This window comes from Triturus cristatus, chromosome 11 (assembly GCF_964204655.1).
Source record: "Triturus cristatus chromosome 11, aTriCri1.1, whole genome shotgun sequence".
In the NCBI taxonomy this organism is placed as follows: domain Eukaryota; kingdom Metazoa; phylum Chordata; class Amphibia; order Caudata; family Salamandridae; genus Triturus; species Triturus cristatus.
In genome coordinates, this window is record NC_140594.1 from 1,008,898,528 (window position 1) to 1,008,915,069 (window position 16,542).

A 16,542-nucleotide genomic window follows, 5' to 3' on the forward strand; every position below is an offset into this window, starting at 1 on the left:
GTACGCTCACTATCACAACGTGTACGCATACGCGAGGCCACCCATAGTGATAGGGAGCGTACAGGCGTGTGTACGGCCCGTACCACTACGAGTACGCATACGCGAGGACACCCATAGTGATAGGGAGCGTACAGGCGTGTGTACGGCCCGTACCACTAGGAGTACGCATACGCGAGGCCACCCATAGTGATAGGGAGCGTACAGGCGTGTGTACGCTCCCTATCACTATGGGTGGCGTCGCGTATGCGTACTCGTAGTGGTACGGGCCGTACACACGCCTGTACGCTCACTATCACAACGTGTACGCATACGCGAGGCCACCCATAGTGATAGGGAGTGTACAGGCGTGTGTACGGCCCGTACCACTACGAGTACGCATACGCGAGGCCACCCATAGTGATAGGGAGCGTACAGGCGTGTGTACGGCCCGTACCACTAGGAGTACGCATACGCAAGGCCACCCATAGTGATAGGGAGCGTACAGGCGTGTGTACGCTCCCTATCACTATGGGTGGCATCGCGTATGCGTACTCGTAGTGGTACGGGCCGTACACATGCCTGTACGCTCGCCATCACGATGGGTACACATACGGCAGCACTCCCATAGTGAAATGGTAACGTACACAGGCCCTCTTCGCAGCAGTACAGTGGTTTTCACACATCACAGTGGTGACAGGCGGCACACAGGTAGGGATAGGGCGGACATACTTGTCCATGGATGGACATACTTGTCCATGGAAGGACATACTTGTCCATGAATGGACATACTTGTCCATTAAATGACATCGAGGCATCGTCTGTGCATTACTACATGTGTGGGGCACAGGTGTGATGGCCTGTGATGTGGAACATGACTCCTGAGTCGAGAAGGCACCAGATGTATGATGAGATGTCTACAGATGTACTGTGTGATGGTGCAATGTGTGCCAGGCATGCCCTTGACTCCTTTGACATGTGTGCATGTCGTACTGCACACTTGGGGTGAGCGTCACTGGCATGGCACGGACACCAACACACGGAAGTGTCCCCTGATGCCCGGTACAGGGGTTACCACACCTGACTTGTCACTACCCACGGTGCACAATGTGACTATGTCATGTATGTGTGGGGGCTTCCCATCAGGTTGATGTTGGAGCACCCTCAAAAGCTGCAGCCGTTGCAGCAACCAACATGTGTCTGTGTGTAGATTGACATTGCACACTGTTCCGCACACCATGCCACATGTGGTATCGGATGTGAGGTGCACATGTATGCATGGGACACGGAGTAGCGTGACAAGGACATGTCTGCATCCTCATAATGAATGTGTGGTGAGTCATGACATGTGCACCTTCATGGCAAGGTGTGTGGGCTGTCCTAGTGTGATGTCATGTGACCTGTGGCTCTAGTGTGCCGCTACCAGTCTCTGCAATCGGCATCCTACTTCTGCTGATGTGTGGGCGTATGTCACTCCTGTCTTGCGTCTGGCTGTTCACTTGCACTGGGACACAGCTATTCCCATGGCGTGGCATGGGGAGGTTCTCAATCTCCGTGTGTAGCTGGGTCTTGGTAGAAGTGTCACCTTGCATCCATACGTGTCCTGGGCATGTAGCACATACCTGACTCCCTATGTAGCATATGTGTATTGACAGATTAACATGTTCTCAGTACATATGATTTGTTGTCGTAGTGCACTCACTCTTCCTTGTCACTTCCAAATTACTGCAGAGCGCCGCCTCTTGCCCGACCAATTCTGGACTTGGCTGCCATGCAGGAGAATGACAGCATCCGGCTCTACCGCTTCACCCAACCGTTGATTCTGGAGTTGACGGCGAGACTGGCACCACACCTGCAACCGCAGCACAGGTATCCTACGGCACTGACACCCCAGCTGAAGGTAATGGCTGCCCTACATTTTCTTGCCACGGGTACCTTTCAATATACCATAGCTAATGTTGGTGGCATGTCCCAGAGCATGTTCTGCCGTGTGCTGCATGATTTCTTAGAGGCCATGTTGATTCACCTGGATGACTTCATCAAGTTCCCAACCCCTGAACAGATGACTGCGGTCAAGCGTGGATTCTATGCCCTGGGAGGGATGCCCCATGTCATTGGGTCCATAGATGGGACACATGTAGCTTTGGTACCACCACACGCACGGGAGGTGGCGTACCGCAATCGAAAGCACTACCACTCCATTAATGCCCTTGTGGTGTGTCAGGCCAACATGGTGATTTCACATGTCTGTGCTCGTTTTCCAGGATCAGCACACGATGCCTACATCATGAGGCGTAGCAGGATGCCTGAAATGATGATGCAGCTGCGCAACGAACGGGCATGTGTTGTTGGTGGGTACAGTCTGTCTGTCCTGTATTTTGCATAACCTACCAGCACGACCGCTTCACCACTTCTAACAATATCCATGTGCTTCCCATGTAGGGGACGCTGGCTATCCCAACATGCCTTGGCTGCTCACACCTCTCCGCAACCCCATCACGCCGGCCCAGCTCCGCTACAACACCGCCCATGGCCGGACAAGGCGAGTGATCGAGAGGACGTTTGGCCTGCTGAAGAGCCATTTCAGGTGCCTACACAAGACCGGCGGCGCACTCCCATATGCCCCGGCGAAGGTCTGCAAGATCTTCATGGTCTGCTGCATGCTGCACAACATGGCAGTTGAAAGAGCTGTGCCACTCATCCTGAATCAGCATGACGAGGACCATCCACCCGTGGAGGACGAAGGGCTTGGCAATGGGGCTAGTGATGTGGAGGATGTGGAGCCGCAAGAGGACATCCGGACTCGGCTCATACGCGACTTCTTTGCTTAGTGGTGAGTACCAGTGTCTGAGTGTGCACGCATTGGTCCCCGTGTGGCATGTGTTGTGATGTGTGTGTCCACCTGCATGTATGGCACGTGAGTCAGAGGTGTGTGTGGGTGTGTCACTGGAGTGATGGTGGCAGTGATGGTTGTATTTCCACTGTCATAATTGTGACCTAGCATGTTGTCATCCATACATGTGTCGAGTAAATGCACATGCAAGTGGCTGTGCTTTTTGTGGCTGACTACTTGTGTGTCTATCTTCCCCAGGTACTTGCGCATGCCGTCTGCTGCTTGCATTGTTGTGGCACTGCTATTCCTCATGGACATGACATCGTGGGCTGACTCAGCGTTACAGGCACGAACACGTTTGGAAGTCTCCATAGGGTAAGGGATGCATCTGGGGTGTATTGGGTGTGGCAGTTGTTCACGATGTATGCACACTGCCCCTGTCGATGTTTGGTTCCTCTGCAGCCATGTAGCATCACCATGGGACACGACATGCAGCTGTGTACACCTGAATAGATGGTCTGCCTGGTTGACAGTCATCAGTGATGGGATAGTGGATTGTGATGATGGCATCAATGTGTGTGACACTGCCCTCGGACACATACGGTTAGCATTGGCTTGACATGGTGTGGGACTTCCACATCAGCGGATCTATGGTGTATGGCAGGCTCTCCGTGAGCAGCTGTGGGTGTTTAGCTGTTAGCCGACGCTTGTGTGCCAGTTCCATGGCGAACACGCATTTGTGCTGCAGAAGGGGGGTGCCAGTGTTGGACCCACATGTTACTCCACATGATGTGTTCATGTGTACTTCAAGTTGCCTCTGCAATCCCGAAAACATGACTAATAAAGGTGTCCCTATGCCTCCAAGGTGCCTCTTCTCAGTCAATGCTGGTGTGTTGCCACGGTGCATCCAGCATGTCTGGCATGGTATTCCCTGATTGTGGCTATGTGTCAATGTGTCGAGTAGCAAGATGCAAGCTGTGTGTGTGGGCTGAGACTGTGTATTGGGCATGATGTCCATGACTGTGTGGGTATTGTGACATGTGCCATCCCCATGCATCCAGCGTTGTCCAGGACCCCATTCTCTGCATCCACCGGACTCAAGCTTGCAGGACATGGTTCTGCCACCTGTCTACACATACCTGGATGCCCCCCAGGACACTGGACTGGATCCCTGACCTCTGCGCATGACTTTTGCTGTACTCAATGTGTCTGTCAGCACGGTTTTTCGGCCACCCCCTCAGCTGGTTGGGCCCATCACGGGTGTGTATGGTGCTCCATGTCTGTCTTGCCTAATACACTGTGACCCATGTGTCCTGTGCCAGACTCAGGCCCCAGGGTGTGGATGGTTGAAGACAAAAGATGACTCAGGCATGTTTAGACTTTACATGACACATGTTAGGTAATAATGCAACCAGCAGGCATCTACTCTTCATAGTGTGATTTATTATTGAGGGGGGGGGGACAAAGTGAGGGGCTTTCCGGGAGTTTGGAATCCAAAGTTCAGTAGGGGAGTTGGTGTCCTTGCCATTTGAAATCCTCAGAGTCCATGCCACAGTCTTTGTCAACATTGGTCAGCCAGTGACCAGCAGGGCCATGTGGCAGATAATGTCTCTTGATGCTGTGATGCTGTTGCTCCAGTGGGCCAGGTGCCAGGCCAGGTGTCCTGGGAGTTGGTGATGTAGCGCCGACCCTCACGGTCCTTTCCGTGGACGACCCGGCCTCCTGCGGGGACCCTCAGCAGCAGGCCGTGACGACGTCTGGGATGCTCCATCGGATGTTTCCTCCTCCTCCTCCTGATCCCTCCCTGTGGGTGGTGATGTTCTCCGCCTTCTGGCACAGGGAGGGTCGGCCATGTTGTCGGCCATCCGACGGAGTGTATCGTGAATCCCCTGGAACGCCGTCACTTGCTCAGCCTGTCTGGCCTCCATCCTCCATTGGTGTTGCAGTAGACAGGCATGTTGCTGGGCCTGCTGGGTCTTCATCTCATCGAGGGTCCCCTTGATCTCATTGAGGGTGGACACAACCTGGGCCATGCCCGTGGTGTCCTGCCGGTATGTGTCCATGATGTTGCGGACATGGGCAAATACCGGTTCCCCAGCCAACTGGTCAGGCTCGCGCCTCCGCCGTCCTCCACTCCCACCACCCCTGCCCACTTGCACCTGGCCTGCCCTTGTGGGTACAGCGGGTCTCCGGGACCCCTGAGGGGTGGCATTGGCGTTGTCGCCTGCCTCCTCCTGGGTGCCCGGGACACCGTGTCCCTCCTGGCCAGCCTGGCTGCATTGTGGTGTTGGGGCAGGGATCCTGGGTGTCTCCTGGGATGTGGCAGGAGTGGGGGTGGTGGTTGGCACAGTTGTACCTGACGCAGGTGCTGCAGGTGGTTGGACACCAGAGGGGCCAGGTCGGTCGGGGTCGTCCACAGAGTGGTGAGAGTGGTCGCTGCCGGTGGGATCGGGCTCCCGCAGATCCGGGTCCTGTGAGTCTTCCCCCCCAGTGTTGGGGGGTGAACCACGACGTTGACCTGTGTGTGAGAGAGACAATGTTAATTTTGGTCCATGCAACATCCATGTTTCATCTGTTTCAAAGTTGGCACATTTCCTCTTGGAATTGGGATCTGTCTTGCATTCCACTCACAGTGCACTTGTGCATGGGTGTGTCCCTTAGGCACCACTTTGGCCCCTTTAACTATGTGTGGCACGGTCTTACTTGCTGCGTCAAGTGTGACTGCAGTCAGCAGTGGAGTGGGCAGGTGTGGCGAGCCATGCATTGGCGCCTTCCGTGTAGCACTGTACATGTGCACATGGAGTGGATCCACACACTTATATGATCCAGGTAGCTGTCGTTGTGCTCGTGAACAGGTTGTGACATGGCCCTGTGTCTTGCCATGGTGAAGAGGGGGGGTTCTGGGACTGGCCACCCTTGTCTACATGCACGCAGTCTACCTGCTGACGAGCAGACATTCGCACACGCCACACGGCTGATTTGCTCTCCCTGTGTCTCGCTCCCTCTCTGTCCCCCTCTCCCTCCCTCTCTGTCCCCCTCTCCCTCCCTCTCTGTCCCCCTCCCTCTCTGTCCCCCTCTCCCTCCCTCTCTGTCCCCCTCTCCCTCCCTCTCTGTCCCCCTCTCCCTCCCTCCGTGTGTCAGCCTCCTCCCTCTGTCCGTCTCCCTCCCTCTCTGTCCCCCTCTCCCTCCCTCTGTGTGTCACCCTCTGTCACCTCAGCCCAGCTTCCTGGGCACACACTGTTAGCAGATCTTTGAGTGGCCCTTGGCTTGTTGATGTGAGTTTGTTTCTGATCTCCAGGCACCCATTGGGTGTGATGTGTTTCTGTGCGCTGCTGCTGTGGTGGTGTGTGCTGCCTCTCTTTCACAATGTTGGCTGTTCATTAGCTGCTGTCATGTGCAAAACAGTGCCTTCACCCCCATGTGTTGATGCAAGGCGTCCGCCATTTGCTGGCGAGTCTTTCCTGTGTGGGGACACACTGTTTGTCTGGCTGTGACCTGGCCCATATGGGCAGAGGGCATTGTTGTCTGCTTCTGAGTTGCACTATGTGATTTTTGGTGCCCACCCTCCCGCCATCCGGGTTACCGTGTCATGTGTTGGTGTCTTCTGTGGCCTGTGACTTGACATTGTCCAGCTGGGTGCATGGGGCATGGTGGCAGCAGTGGCATGTGCATGGTCATGGAGTGTGGTTGAGTCATGCGATGGCTTGGGGTGGTTGCGTGCCTGTTAGTGATTTTGGTTGTGGATGCCGTTCCCCCCATGTGAGGTGCATTGTTTGTGTACTCACCCGGGTCTCGGAGTCCTTCTAATCCTTCAACTGCCTCCACCGGCAGTATGGCCATCACCCTCTCCTCCCAGCGCTGGTAGTGTACGGGTCTGCGGGAGGGCCCTCCTCCGGTGGCGTTGGCCTGGTCGTGTTCCTCCTGCCTCTTGGCTCGGACCCTCCTCCGCAGATCGTACCACCTGTTCTGGCATTCCTGCCTGGTCCTTCTGGTGTCCGCAACAGCATTCACAGCATCGACGATGGTCTGCCACATGGCTGTTTTAGCTGCCATGCTGGTGTTTCTGACCAATGTTCCAAAGAGCTGAGGCTCGACTCTGAGGATTTCGTCGACAAGAACCTCCAACTCTCGGTTACTGAACTTTGGATTCTTGGTAGTGGGCATGGTGAGGGGTGTGGGTGTGGATGGTGGGGGGGGTGTGGATGGTGGGGGGGGTGTGGATGGTTGTGGGTATGTGGGTGTGGTTGTGCAGGTGTGTGTGTGAATGTGATGAGGGTGTGTTTGTGAAGGTGGTTGTGTGGAGATGTGCAAGTGTAAGGTGTGGTGAAGCTTGTAGTAAGGTGCTGTAAGTTGTCTGTGGTGTCTGGCAGCAGTGAGTCTGTTGCAAAGGCTCATGGTTTGTGTGTGTGGGCCCTTTTAATTGGTCCATTGGTGGGTGTGGCTGTGTTTGAAGTTTGGGTGGGTGTGTTATAAGGAGTGGTGGTGTTTAGGGCCTCTGTTTGTTTTTGGCAGTTGCAGGTCAGTGAATGTGTGTTTTATGAGTGTTTGTTGGCCATGTTTAGTGGCTTTGTGCCGTTCGAATAGTGTATTCTTGTGTTGTTTTGTTTTGTCCTGGTTGTGTACGTGCGTTTTGAGCGTGTGTACGGTGTGTAGATGGGCCATTTGGTTGTACGGAGCTGTCCTTGTGTGTGGCTTGGCACGACTCGTACATGCGGTTGTGATGTTGGGGCATGGGGTGCGCTCCGTACTTAGGAGGTTGTGGTGGGGGTGCCACTGGAACGTACTGGGGTGTACTTAGACGGTGGTACGACACGTACAAGGGTGGGGGTACGACTCGAACGTACTGGGGTGTGGGTACACGGTGGTACGACACGTACAGGGGTGGGGGTACGACTCGAACGTACTGGGGTGTACTTAGACGGTGGTACGACACGTACTGGGGTGGGGGTACGACTCGAACGTACTGGGGTGTGGGTACACGGTGGTACGACACGTACAGGGGTGGGGGTACGACTCGAACGTACTGGGGTGTGGGTACACGGCGGTACGACACGTACAGGGGTGGGAGTACGACTCAAACGTACTGGGGTGTGGGTACACGGGGGTGTGACACGTACAGGGGTGGGGGTACGACTCGAACGTACTGGGGTGTGGGTACACGGGGGTGTGACACGTACAGGGGTGGGGGTACGACTCGAACGTACTGGGGTGTGGGTACACGGTGGTACGACACGTACAGGGGTGGGGGTACGACTCGAACGTACTGGGGTGTGGGTACACGGTGGTACGACACGTACAGGGGTGGGGGTACGACTCGAACGTACTGGGGTGTACTTAGACGGTGGTACGACACGTACAAGGGTGGGGGTACGACTCGAACGTACTGGGGTGTGGGTACACGGTGGTACGACACGTACAGGGGTGGGGGTACGACTCGAACGTACTGGGGTGTACTTAGACGGTGGTACGACACGTACTGGGGTGGGGGTACGACTCGAACGTACTGGGGTGTGGGTACACGGTGGTACGACACGTACAGGGGTGGGGGTACGACTCGAACGTACTGGGGTGTGGGTACACGGCGGTACGACACGTACAGGGGTGGGAGTACGACTCAAACGTACTGGGGTGTGGGTACACGGGGGTGTGACACGTACAGGGGTGGGGGTACGACTCGAACGTACTGGGGTGTGGGTACACGGGGGTGTGACACGTACAGGGGTGGGGGTACGACTCGAACGTACTGGGGTGTGGGTACACGGTGGTACGACACGTACAGGGGTGGGGGTACGACTCGAACGTACTGGGGTGTACTTAGACGGTGGTACGACACGTACTGGGGTGGGGGTACGACTCAAACGTACTGGGGTGTGGGTACACGGTGGTACGACACGTACAGGGGTGGGGGTACGACTCGAACGTACTGGGGTGTGGGTACACGGTGGTATGACACGTACAAGGGTGGGGGTACGACTCGAACGTACTGGGGTGTGGGTACACGGGGGTACGACACATACAGGGGTGGGGGTACGACTCGAACGTACTGGGGTGTGGGTACACGGGGGTGTGACACGTACAGGGGTGGGGGTACGACTCGAACGTACTGGGGTGTGGGTACACGGGGGTGTGACACGTACAGGGGTGGGGGTACAACTCGAACGTACTGGGGTGTGGGTACACGGTGGTACGACACGTACAGGGGTGGGGGTACGACTCGAACATACTGGGGTGTACTTAGACAGTGGTACGACACGTACTGGGATGGGGTACGACTCGAACGTACTGGGGTGTGGGTACACGGTGGTACAACACGTACAGGGGTGGGGGTACGACTCGAACGTACTGGGGTGTGGGTACACGGTGGTACGACACGTAGAGGGGTGGGGGTACGACTCGAACGTACTGGGGTGTGGGTACACGGGGGTACGACACGTACAGGGGTGGGGGTATGACTCGAACGTACGGGGGTGTGGGTACACGGGGGTGTGACACTTACAGGGGTGGGGGTACGACTCGAACATACTGGGGTGTGGGTACACGGTGGTACGACACGTACAGGGGTGGGGGTACGACTCGAACGTACTGGGGTGTGGGTACACGGTGGTACGACACGTACAGGGGTGGGGGTACGACTCGAACGTACTGGGGTGTGGGTACACAGGGGTATGACACGTACAGGGGTGGGGGTACGACTCGAACGTACTGGGGTGTGGGTACACGGGGGTGTGACACGTACAGGGGTGGGGGTACGACTCGAACGTACTGGGGTGTGGGTACACGGGGGTGTGACACGTACAGGGGTGGGGGTACGACTCGAACGTACTGGGGTGTGGGTACACGGGGGTGTGACACGTACAGGGGTGGGGGTACGACTCGAACGTACTGGGGTGTGGGTACACGGTGGTACGACACGTACAGGGGTGGGGGTACGACTCGAACGTACTGGGGTGTACTTAGACGGTGGTACGACACGTACTGGGGTGGGGGTACGACTCGAACGTACTGGGGTGTGGGTACACGGTGGTACGACACGTACAGGGGTGGGGGTACGACTCGAATGTACTGGGGTGTGGGTACACGGTGGTACGACACGTACAGGGGTGGGGGTACGACTCGAACGTACTGGGGTGTGGGTACACGGAGGTACGACACGTACAGGGGTGGGGGTACGACTCGAACGTACTGGGGTGTGGGTACACGGGGGTGTGACACGTACAGGGGTGGGGGTACGACTCGAACGTACTGGGGTGTGGGTACACAGTGTTACGACACGTACAGGGGTGGGGGTACGACTCGAACGTACTGGGGTGTGGGTACACGGTGGTACGACACGTACAGGGGTGGGGGTGCGACTCGAACGTACTGGGGTGTACTTAGACGGGGGTACGACACGTACAGGGGTGGGGGTACGACTCGAACGTACTGGGGTGTGGGTACACGGTGGTACGACACGTACAGGGGTGGGGGTATGACTCGAACGTACTGGGGTGTGGGTACACGGTGGTACGACACGTACAGGGGTGGGGGTATGACTCGAACGTACTGGGGTGTGGGTACACGGTGGTACGACACGTACAGGGGTGGGGGTACGACTCGAACGTACTGGGGTGTGGGTACACGGGGGTACGACACGTACAGGGGTGGGGGTATGACTCAAACGTACTGGGGTGTACATACACGGGTGGGGGTTCGACACGTACACGGGTGTACATACGGGGGGGGTGTACATTAACGGGGAGTACAACTCGAACGTAAGGGTGCTGGGGGGAGTGTTTGGCGCGTATGCGGGCACATATCTCCATGGTTGCAATGGGAGTTCGGTGCGGACGGTGTTTTTTCCATACGGTTGTAACATCGGACGCACGGGATGGATCGTGATTCCTCGGTCGGACTTGACTTTTCACATTTGTACGGTAAATCGTCCGAGGACGTGTCGGACACATTTTCCGACCCGAGGACGTGTGGGGAATCATTCCCAATGCGGTTCGTATGGACTTTTTACCATGCGAATCGTGATTGCCAGTTCGTACGGCACTTGTACGATTCGTACGGTAAAAAGACCGGATACGAGTCGCACGGGAATTTTTTTGCCGGATCGTAATCGGCACCTTAGTGCCCAAGGGAGGTGACGGTCCCCGGGGTTTGAAGTGTTGACAGCCAATTAGCATAAAGCTTGTGCTCGGGATGATCCGCGGCCCTAGATATATCTACGTTTTTACTTTTGAATTTCTCAGGAACTACTGAACAGATTGAGACCATTTAAGCAAAAGGCAAGAGTCTGAACTGAGGACTACCTCTTTCCCAAATTTGGTGTAATTCCGTTCAGCAGTTCGGGCTGTAGCTGCAGCTAAAGGTCCTATGGGAAATTGCATGGGTAAAACACGTTTTGGGACCCCCTTTTTTCTCGGCCCCCGCTACACGAATCATCCCGAGACTTTCAGGATAGGAGCCGGCCAACAGTTTTGAAAATTTCGTGAAGATTCGTCAATCAGTCCAAAGTTATTGAGAATAGAATGTTGCGGATTTCCTATGGAAAATAGGTCCAAACTATAACTACCTACTGGCGACCGCCAGTAGGTAATCTATATATAGTTATAGTTAGGACCTATTTTCTATAGGAAATCCTCAACATTCTATTCCCAATAAGTCTGGTGCCGGTTGATGAATCCTCACGAAATTTTCCTAACTTTTGGCCAGCTCCGCTCCGCTCCTACCCTGAAAGTTTTGTGGTGATTCGTCAAGCGGGGGCTGAGAAAAAAGGGGGGTCCCAAAACGCGTTTTCCCCATGCAATTTCCTATAGGATCTGTTGTCGCAGCTAGAGCCCGAACCACTGAACGGAATGACACCAAATTTGGCAATGAGATAGTCCTCAGTTCAGACTCGTGCCTTTTGCATAAATGGTGTGAATCCGTTCAGTAGTTCCTGAAAAAATTTGAGATAAAAGTACATATATATCTATGGCCGGGGAGGATCCGCGGACCCTACCGGCACCGTAAGCGCACCCTCCCCGAACCAAGCGCGCACCCTGATGATCACGCGCTGAATGCTAATTGGCTGTTGAGTGTCTGTCTACATTCGAAACCAGGAACTGTTGGCGGCCATTTTCTGCCTCGGTAGAAGAGAGGCTGAAGAAGCAAGGGGAATAAGTGTGTAAAACATATAAAGGGGACAGAGTGGAAATACTCTGACCCTCTAGAGGTGCTTAGGGGGTCCCAGAAGGACCCCCTGGGGCCCCCTTTTTTTTTTAAACGGCGAAATGCGCGCACGGTGCGCGCTTCCTATCGCGTTGGGTGCACGGATTCTCTCGCGTTGGGTATGCGGATCCAAGGGAAAAAAAATTGAAAAAAGACAAGAAATCATTGGTTGTATGACAACTTTCTACACTGAAAGGTAGGGTGTATATTTCTGTTTTTTAAAGGCATGATTCTTATTGGTAAACAAAAACTAATTGTAAGGAACATTATATATGATAAGCTGATATGTTGAAAAGTCAAGCACACTTGCTGTCTTGTTTAGCAACATTGTGTGCTGAACTTGTGACCTGTGTGCTCAGTGCAGTGTTCCATGACCTGTTTCTATGGTTACAGGCAGAAGGCAGATTGGGGGAAGGGTTGAAATGTATTTCATTTGGAAAGGGTTGAAATGTTTAACCAATATAAATGTGTGTTTGGTTTTGAATTTATGTGTGAAGGATTGTGATTTGATGTTTACAAGCATATGTGTGGAAAATGAAAGGGAATCTTTTCCATTCTTTGTTTTTGCTGAGAGGTGCACAGTGCAGAGATTCTGTGAAAGAAAATCTGGTGTGTGACTGATATACTTCTTAATGTACAAAACAACTTGAAAGGTGAGTTATTTAATTGTGAGGGGATGTATGTAGACTATTTTGATTTTAATCAAACTAATGTATTTCTCCTGCTAAAGTGTAGGGAGTACTTTTGTTCTCTACAATCTTATTGACGGTGAGTGTGCAGTCAGAAACCATTCTGTGATAAGCATTTGTGTTTTTCATGTGTTTGCAGACAGATAACTGTGCTGTTTTTATATTTTGGAAGAATTAGAAACCAGTCATTGTTTATGAATTTGTGAAATTACTTCTGTTTCTATATTAAAATGTAGTACTCCTTCTAGATGAAGAAATGTGTTTTGGTATAGTGCAAGGGATAGTGTTGTTTGTCTAGAATCACACAGTGAGTATGTGTGCATTTGGGAACCACTGTGAGAGAAGCATTTGGTAACATCGTGTATTTGCTGACAGATAACTGTTTTAAAACCTGTCATGTTGTCAAGTTTTAGTAGCATTAGAAGCCAGTCTTTGCTTATGCATTGATAAAATAGGTCATGCTTTTACACTAATGTGCTGTACTTTAATATGTAGATTGTGTGTAGTCTCCTTACCCTTTGCACAGTAGTGAATGAGTTTTTGTAAGCTACTAGGGATAGTGTTGCTTGTCTAGAATCACACTGTGAGTCTGCGTGCATTTGGGAACCACTGTGAGAGAAGCATTTGGTAACATTGTGTATTTGCTGACAGATAACTGTTTCAAAACCTGTCTTGTTGTCAAGTTTTAGTAGCATTAGAAGCCAGTCTTTGCTTATGCGTTGATTAAATGAGTTAGGCTTTGACACAAAAGTGCAGTCCTGAAATATGTAGATTGTGTGCAGTTCCCTTACCACTTCCACAGTAGTGAATGATTTTTGGTAAACTCCTAGGTATAGTGGTTGTTGTCTAGAATCACACTGTGAGTCTGTGTGCATTTGGGAACCACTGTGAGAGAAGCATTTAGTAACATTGTGTATTTGGTGACAGATAACTCTTTTAAAACCTGTCATGTTGTCAAGTTTTAGTAGCATTAGAAGCCAGTCTATGGTTATGCATTGATAAAATGGTTCATGCTTTGACACTAATGTGCTGTACTTTAATATGTAGATTGTGTGTAGTCTCCTTACCCCTTTCACAGTAGTGAATGAGTTTTGGTAAGCTGCTAGGGATAGTGTTGCTTGTCTAGAATCACACTGTGAGTCTGTGTGCATTTGGGAACCACTGTGAGAGAAGCATTTGGTAACATCGTGTATTTGCTGACAGATAATTGTTTTAAAACCTGTCATGTTGTCAAGTTTTAGTAGCATTAGAAGCCAGTTTTTTGCTTATGCTTTGATTAAATGAGTCAGGCTTTGACACAATACTGCAGTCCTGAAATATGTAGATTGTGTGCAGTTCCCTTATCACTTCCACAGTAGTGAATGATTTTTGGTAAACTCCTAGGTATAGTGGTTGTTGTCTAGAATCACACTGTGAGTCTGTGTGCATTTGGGAACCACTGTGAGAGAAGCATTTGGTAACATTGTGCATTTTCTGGCAGAATACTCTTTTAAAACCTGTCATGTTGTCAAGTTTTAGTAGCATTAGAAGCCTGTCTTTGCTTATGCGTTCATTAAATGAGTCATGCTTTGAAACTAATGTGCTGTACTTAAATATGTAGATTGTGTGCAGTACCCTTACCTCTTCTAGACTAGTGAATGAGTTTTGGTAAACTGCTAGGGATAGTGTTGCTTGTCTAAAATCACACTGTGAGTCTGTGTACATTTGGGTAAGGATTGTGATAGAAGCATTTGGTAACATGGTGTATTTGCTGACAGATAACTGTTTTAAAATCGGTCATGTTGTCAAGTTTTAGTAGCTTTAGAAGCTATTCTTTGCTTATGCATTGATAAAATGAGTCAGGGTTTGACAATAAAGTGCAGTACCATGTACTATTCTCTTCACTGTGCCAGAACTGAAAATTTAAAAGTTTTACCCAGGCACTGTCCTAGCAGTAGTTTAATGATTCAGTCAGTACCCAGGTACTCATGCAGTGAACCATGCATTACCACATAGACTGCTTCAAACGTATATGCAGTATGCATGCAGTCTTCTAACGCTCTATACACTTGTCTTTCACATCTTCAATTCTCTAGTCAGTATCCATACAGTCCAGCAAACATCCTGTCACTCCCTTTGCACTCCTCTAGTGACCCATTCAGTACCAAGTACTAATCCATTCACTGTGTCAAAAGCCAACCACTTATAAATTCACTCAGGCACTCTCTTTGCTGTACTCTAATCATTCCGTCAGTTCCCAAGTACTCATGCAGTCAGCCAGGCCTTAGCGCATAGACTGCTTCAAATGCCTATTCACTATGCATGCAGGCCTCTAACCACCTACACAGTTGTCTTTCACACCTTCAATTCCCCAGTCAGTATTCATACACTTCTAGCAAACACCCTGTCACTCACCCAGTGTGTAGTACTGTAATCATTTAGTCAGTTAGCATGTAGTCTTTTAATGAGGTAGGCTTTAGGGCATGAACTGCTTGAAAGTAGTATGCACTATGCATGTAGTGTTTTAACGATCGTCACACTTTTGGTTCAGGGCTATAGTTTCTTAGTCAGTTTTTATATAAAATGTGTTTGTACAGTAATGGAATAGTATAAATTTGAAAGTTATTAATATACATTTATTTGTGATTCTTTTTTACAGATACAGAACAGGAGTGTTTCTCATCTGTTTGCACTCTTCTCGTGCAAGATTGTTTGGATGAAGGGTCCTTCGGTGTTTCATCATGCTTGCCGTGCCGAACGAGTATTTCTTGTTAGGATCCCCTTGCAACAGAACTCTTTTGCAAATCTTGCACGTGACCAAGGTGGCATTGATCTTTGTTTGCCCGTCGGGAAAAGTAAAAATTTCCACACCACTGAAGGAAAACGTTGTGGGCGTGGTGCGTCCTCCAAAAATTCATCCTTAGATTCGGTGAATATTTTAAAGCGACAACATTTACAGATTTGTAAATTAAACTTATAAAATTTTGTTAGTTGTAAGCATTTTATATATCTCTGATTTGTATCTTGTGGTATTATGTTGAGAATAGCATGTTGTTTTTTTTTTAACAATCTTTTTGATTGTTTTTTTTTGCCCGCTGTTAAGTGATGAGTACGATTGAAATCACTATTTTTAGTGAAATTTAATATATTCTGGAGACAGCAAAAAAGGCAAACAAATTACTTTGTGGAAATTATGCTGTGTTGTAAAAAATGTATTATTACAGGTTATAATTTTTTTTCCTTTTCTTTCACAGATCCAAATTTTAAAATAAGCAATTTATATGAATTTAAATTGCAATGAAAATCTGAAAAAAATGTATACAATTTTTTATTCCTATTACTGTGAAGGTAAGTTTAACTAAGTCTCAATATGCAGAATGAGGAGGTCTGCAAGAAGCTACAAAGTTGAAACACGTTTCTAAAAGCACTCTGTTTATACCTATGTAGTTTTGAAATCTGACCATAATCAGATATCATGTGACCTGCAAAAAAAGAGATTTGAGGGGTTCATAATATTTCCCATTGTAGCTATTGAAGGACCGCAATTATTTCAATCATTCTTCTTTGAACATCTTTGCAGACAAAACTCTGTGCTTACCTTCTATCATTCGCAAGGAATTTTAAAACCGGAAATATGTCATTTTTTTTACATAGTTATTGCGCAAAACACTCTTTCATATTTACAAAGAGAGGAAAAGGCACTCTGTGCACTTTTTATACTCCATGTAAATGCAACCTCATCATGCACACCACTTTGCGTTGAGAGGGTGTTCTATAATTGTTGTTGTGCATGATTGCACTGAATACTCATAGAACAAGACACATGTCTAGATATCACAAATTATAATTCTTGGTATGTGTGTGAATGCT